The sequence below is a fragment of the Podarcis vaucheri genome (genome assembly GCF_965113315.1).
Source record: "Podarcis vaucheri genome assembly, chromosome: 1".
Classification (NCBI taxonomy): domain Eukaryota; kingdom Metazoa; phylum Chordata; class Lepidosauria; order Squamata; family Lacertidae; genus Podarcis; species Podarcis vaucheri.
In genome coordinates, this window is record NC_138759.1 from 140,996,639 (window position 1) to 141,003,625 (window position 6,987).

Below are 6,987 nucleotides of genomic sequence, written 5' to 3' on the forward strand. Positions count from 1 at the left end.
CAGTACTCTAGGTTCTTGTGGTCCGTGCGGACCTGCACGGTGTGCTTGGCTCCGATGAGGAAGTGCCTCCACGCCTTGAAAGCCGCGTGGATGGCCAGCAACTCCCTGTCCCAGATGGTGTAGTTCTGTTCCGACTTGCTGAGCTTCCGGGAGTAGAAAGCGCAGGGCCTCCAGTTCCCCTGCGGCTCTTCCTGTAAAAGGACGACCCCCACCGCTCTGTCAGATGCGTCAGTCTCAACTCTCTTTTTTTTATAAAAATTTTTATTGGTTTTACAGATTTTTTAGGACAATACAAACATATAAAAAGACATACAAACACGTATAGTTTCATAACCTTTTTTCATAAACCGTGTTTCTCCGACTTCCCCGTACCTCCCCTTTCTGCATCCCAATGTCCAAAAAGTTTTTAGCAACTCTAAATACATCTGTCAGTCCTCTGTCCTCTTACTCTTTTCTTCATCTAATCTTATTTCGCTGTAACCCTTTCTTACTCAAACCTCGACATTCTAACATTCAGCAAGTTTATAATAGTCCTTAAGGTAAGTCTTAAATTTCTTCCATTCTTCTTCCGCCGTCTCCTTTCCCCGATCGCGGATTCTGCCAGTCATCTCAGCTAGTGTCATATAGTCCATCACTTTCATCTGCCATTCTTCCAAGGTGGGTAGATCTTGTGTCTTCCAATATTTTGCGATGAGTATTCTTGCTGCTGTTGTAGCATACATAAAGAAAGTTCTGTCTCTCTTTGACACCACTTGGCCGACAATGCCCAAGAGAAAGGCCTCTGGTTTTTTAAGAAAAGTACATTTAAGTACCTTTTTCATTTCATTATATATCATTTCCCAGAAAGCCTTAATCTTCGGGCATGTCCACCAAAGGTGATAGAAAGTACCTTCAGTTTCTTTACATTTCCAACACTTATTATCAGGCAAATGATAAATTTTTGCTAGCTTGACTGGGGTCATGTACCACCTGTAAACCATTTTCATAATATTTTCCTTTAAGGCATTACATGCCGTAAATTTAATACTGGTGTTCCACAACCATTCCCAGTCAGCAGACATGATGTTATGACCAATATCCTGTGCCCACTTAATCATAGCCGATTTAACTATTTCATCTTGTGTATTCCATTTCAACAGCAAATTATACATTCTTGACAAGTTCTTAAAATTGGGTTCTAACAGTTCAGTTTCTAATTTTGATTTTTCCACCTGGAAGCCAATTTTCCTGTCCTGTTTAAAGATCTCCATTATTTGGAAATACTTTAGGTTTCATTTTCTCATAGCTTTGTAATTTCAATTTATCTCCCTCCTGTTCCAAGATTTCCCAATACTTCGGCCATCCGACCTCCATATTGAGTTTCTTCACTGCCTTAGCCTCCACGGGTGAGATCCATCTAGGGGTTTTGTTTTCCAACAGATCTTTATATCTTATCCAGACATTGAACAATGCTTTTCTAACAATATGGTTTTTAAAGGCCCTATGCACCTTAATTTTATCATACCATAGATATGCATGCCAACCAAATGCGTTATTAAAACCTTCCAAATCCAAAATGTCTGTGTTCTCGAGGAGCATCCACTCTTTCAGCCAGCAAAATGCTGCTGCTTCATAGTACAATTTTAAGTCCGGCAGGGCAAATCCCCCTCTTTCTTTAGCATCTGTCAGTATTTTAAATTTAATTCTGGGCTTTTTGCCCTGCCAGACAAACTTCGAAATATCTTTCTGCCACCTCTTGAAACAGTCCATCTTGTCGAGAATCTGCAAAGTTTGGAACAAAAATAACATTCTAGGCAATACATTCATCTTTATCACTGCAATTCGGCCTAACATTGACAATTTCAAATTTGACCATATTTCTAGATCTTTTTTAATTTCTAACCAACATTTTTCATAGTTGTCCTTATACAAGTTCAGATTTTTTGATGTCAAATAAACCCCTAGATATTTCACCTTCTTAACCAATGTCAGTCCTGTCTCTTCTTGAAATTTCTCCTTCTCCATGGCTGTTAAGTTTTTTTCTAAGACTTTCGTTTTTTGTTTGTTCAATTTAAATCCAGCTACCTGGCCGAATTGCTGGATTATCTCCAACACCCTTTTCGTGCTAGTGTCAGGCTCTTGTAAGGTCAATACTAAGTCATCTGCAAATGCCCTTAACTTATAGTGTTTATCTCTGACCTGTACACCTTTAACCTGCTGGTCATTTCTAATCATGTTCAGCAACACCTCCAGAACTGAAATAAAAAGCAGTGGGGAAATAGGGCATCCCTGTCGTGTTCCTTTTTCTATCCTGAGTTCCTCAGTTACCACATTATTTACAATTAACTTAGCTTTTTGTTCAGAGTATATCGCACCCAGACCATTCTCAAATCCTTGGCCTACCCCCATCCCGTGAAGATTCTTTTTCATAAAACTCCAAGAAATGTTATCAAAGGCTTTCTCCGCATCCACAAAAATCAGCACTGCTTTAGTGTTAATTTTCACCTCTAGCAATTCCAAAATGTCTATTATATTCCTTACATTGTCTGATAGGTGCCTTTTTGGGAGAAAGCCTGCTTGGTCCTTATGAATCTTCTCCATCAACACTCTTTTAAACCTTTTTGCCAAAATGTCTGCAAAAATTTTGTAATCCACATTAAGTAATGATATTGGGCGGTAGTTCTTGAGTTGAGTCTTTTCAGTTTCTGTCTTTGGTATGAGTGAAATATACGCTTCTTTCCACGATTCTGGTGCCCTTTTCCCCTCTAAGATCTCATTACAGACTTCCTTTAACGGATGAACCAGCCACTCCTTCAGAGATTTGTAATATCTGGAAGTCAATCCATCTGGCCCTGGAGATTTGCCCAGTTGCATGTCTTGAATGGCACCCTCTATCTCTTGTTCTGTTATTCTCTGGTTTAGATCCACCTTGCTTTGATGAGAGATCTTTTGTAATCCATATTTATTAAGGAATCTGTCTATATCCTCTTGATTTTGTGGTCCTTGAGAATAAAGTTTTTTAAAATAACTCAAAAAACAGTTTCTGATCTCGTTAGGTTTAGATATGTTCTTTCCATCCACTTCTAGGTTTGTATTTAATTTCTGTCTTTTCTTCAATTGCCATGCCAGAAGTTTGCCGCATTTATCTGCCGATTCAAATGTCTTTTGTTTCATTTGTGTCAGGGGTTCAGGAGCAGAGGCGAGGGCAAGGGAGGAAACAGAGAGCGAGGGGGAGGAGGCAGAAGAAAAGATGAGTGATGACGACGACCCGAGATCTCCGAGTCTTTCCAGTGAATCAGAAGATTCACAGGAAGGAGCGCCAGTGGCCAGAGCAAGGGGGGAGCTTAGGGGGACACCCCAGGAAGAAGGGTCCAGAGGGGGCTCAGAGAGCAGCAGTTGGAAATCGGGGCCAGCATCACCAACAGAACGTAGTGGAGAGGAAGGGCGCCAGGTACCGAGCTCTGGCAGCTCGCAGCAGGAGGGAGGGCATGAGTCAGGAGTGGCCACACCTCCATCGGGGAGCGAGGAAACGGTCAGGCGGCAAGTGGAAGGTTGGGCGCGCGCGCCAAGTTCAAATACACAGGAAGGTGGAGCAGTAAGCAGCCCGGAAAGGGAGCCAGGCCCTAAAGCCCGACGCAAGGAGACAGAAGGGTCCGGGGGGTCAGCGTCAGAAGCGTCCAGAAAGGAAGAGACCACGGGGGGCAGAGGGACCCAGAGAAGAACGGTCAGGCGGAAAAGGTGGAGTAAGGCTAGGGTACTTAGCTGGTGTACAGGGGGCGGAGACTCAGACGGAGCTTCGCCGGTCTAACCCATAAGACGTAGAGTTGCACGCAGCAGCTTGAGAATGGAAACTGTAATTCAATAAAGACTTTTACTAAGTAACCGCTGGCTAGCGTGATCCTCTGTGAGCTAGGATCTTGAAGCAGCTCTGACAATTTGTTTTATCTTCCATTCAATCTCTTGTGCCTGTTGTGTTTTCTGCAGATTGACATTTGTTCCAGTTTAGTGCTAAACAGCAGGTTTTCCTGGGACAAATGAAACGCAGCTTGGACTCATACCTGGAAAGCACGGATGTAAGGGTTCCAAGGGGTTGCTTGAGAGCAAGCAGGCAAATGCCTCCCTGCTCGGCTGTGAAGCCTTGCTTTTGATGCCAAAATAAACTTATCTGTCCAGAGCACCACTCTCCCGTGGCTGGCTCATTCACTGGCAGAATCCATGAGTGGCCGGTCCTTAAACCTTCCCCAGGAAAGTAGTTTCTTGACACCCAGTCTGCGCCTCCCCTCTCGGCGTGAAGAAGGGCATGGGTAATGGAGGACCTCTCTCCTCCCCGCTTTGCTCAGGCAAGGTGTCCTGGCACTGCCTCGCCTCCTCCGAGCCCAGAAACTCCTCTCCACTGGAGGCGTGGTTACCCTCCTCTGCTGAGGAGGAGCTGCTTCCCACGATCTTTGGGGGCTCTCTGTAATCCATCCGGCTTTCCCCCTCTCCCCCCTGAGCCGATGGCAGTTCCCTGACAACGAGGCAAGCAGAAAACTTATCGGCTCATGACAAGTGGCAGTGTGGCTAAGTCAGAAACCTGCAAAGAGTACTAGTTTGAGGCCGTATTGGCTTGTGTGGGTTTGTTACTGGTTTGGAGGGGAAGATTATTGGTCCAGATTAGCTCCCTGTATTTGTTCCATTGTTGGCTAATTTATGGATTTGTTTGTATAATTGTTTTAATGTTAACCAGGTACATATTTAAAATTATTACTGAATAAACAACTTTTGATTTTGCAAGCTTCAAATCAGGCATAACACAGATATCTAGATGGTGTGGCACTCCCTACCAAACAGAAGCTGCACAGACACCAGTTTGAAACAGCCCCAGCCCCTCCTGATTTAGGTGTGTCAGATAAAGAGAGCTAGATGTCATTAGCACATCCTGGTGACATCCCAACACTCTCAGGGGAAATTGTACAGAAACGGAGACAAGGCCACAGCCTTCAGACCAGCTCTTAAAGGGACCGCCAATTCTGAAGTAGACTCCTAATCCCATCTGGGTCATAACTCGCCCAGATCAAATCACGAGAGCCCACTTTGGAATCAGAGCTTGGTGAATAGACACCTGTTATGTACTGAGTTGAATAGGATCCAAACTGAAGCAGTCTGATTAGTCCTAGAACAATGCAACAGTATGATTGGTTGGCAGGAACCACCCAATCCTGCTCCAGATAGAAGTGAATCCACAACCTGATTGGCTTACAGTAGAATTCCGGAATTAGCCAATCATGTGCAGCCCATTGTGTAAGTAATGTATATAAAGCAGATACTGTGAGGGGACTTTCATTCATTCCTCCTCACCACTATGAGCTGAATAAAGAGCATGAAATCACTTTGCGACTCTGAGTATATTTCACTGGCGACGAAGGTGGGATCCCGCTGAGCTGACCACCACACACAGCACCGCACCACCGCCACCTGCCGCACCGCTGCCTCGCACCGTGTATCCAGGCTTCAGCTCCGGGACACAAGGAACTCAGAATGGCAGCCAACAGCAGCTTCTCGCCATTCAACCCAGCATCTGGAGACTGGGAAGCGTACGTGTCAGAGCTGCTACCAGGTCCCAGCTCACATAGGACCACGCCACACAGCGTCCACTTTAAAAGAGTCTTTATTGAGTTACAGGTTTCATTTCCGAACTGCAGCGTGCAGCTCTACACCTTCTGCTCTAGGTCGGCGAAGACCCGTCTGAGTCCCCGCCTCTTGCACACCAGCTTAATACCCTAGCCTTGCTCCACCTCCTTCGCCTCTCCCTACGTCTCTGGGTCCTTCTGCCCCCCTGGGCCTCCTCCCTTCTACTCTCCTCTGACGCTGACCCCCCTGATCCTTCTGCCTCCTTGCGGCGGGCTTTAGGACCTGGCTCACTCTCCGGGCTGCTTACTGCTCCAGCTTCCGCTGCATTTGAACTTGGCGCGCGCGCCCAACTCTCTACTTTCCTCTTAACCGTTGCCTCGCTCTCTGAGGAGGGCGTGACCACCCCTGACTCGTGCCCTCCCTCCTGCTGACAGCCTCCGGAACCCGATGCCTGGCTACCTTCCTCCCTGCTGCTCTCAGTCTTGAGCGTGGGTCCCGACTTCCAGCTGCTGCCGCCCTCAGTTATGAGCGTGGGTCCCGACTTCCAGCTGCTGCTCTCTGAATCTCCTCTGTTCCCTTCCTCCTGGGGTGTCCCCCCGGATCCCCCCCTTGCTCTGCTCACTGGGGCTCCCTTTTGGGAGTCCTCTGACTCACTGCTTAGGCTTGGAGATCTCGGGTCGTCATCATCACTCATTCTCCCTTCTGCTTCCTCCCCCTCGCTCTCTGTTTCCACCCTTCTCTGCGTCTCTGCTTCTGAACCCCTGACATCCATCCCCCCCTCGAAGCCCCCCCTTCCCCCCTCCCCGCTGTCAGGTGTGGGTGCTGGGCGCTCCATCATCATGGGAGGGAATGCTGGATACAGGTCGCTCCCCGGGGGTGGCCGCCAACTGAAGACCTCCGAGTCTTCCCCCTCGCGGTCGTCGACGTGGACTTGTTGCTCTTCCATCTCTGTACCGCCGTGCTCGAACCCGAGGTCCTCCCCGAACACGTCCATGTCAGTCTCTGCGTCGGTCGCTCGACCTGGCATCTCCAGCCACTTCCTGCGCCATCGCTCCTCTGGTCGATCGTCCCACCAATACGAGTTGCCTGATGCCGAACCTGCCGGTGAACCTTCTGGGGAACGGGTGCTCCGTGCGGGTTCCCCTTCTGAGTCGAATCCATGGAACGTGCTGGAAGAAAGTGTGGGTGTGAACAACCAGTCGTCGAAGAAGCTCGCTGGCATGGGTTTGTGTGGGAAGAGGGCATGAAACTCGTCCTTGAGCAGGGGTTCCTCCAAGGCGTAGTCTGGTACCCAGCTATTGGCGCTGGCCCGGGTGCCCTCTCTGGCTAAGAGGTATTCGACTCCCTCTTCCCCCCATCTGGAGTCCAAAATCTCCGTGACCTCGTTGATGTGGTCCT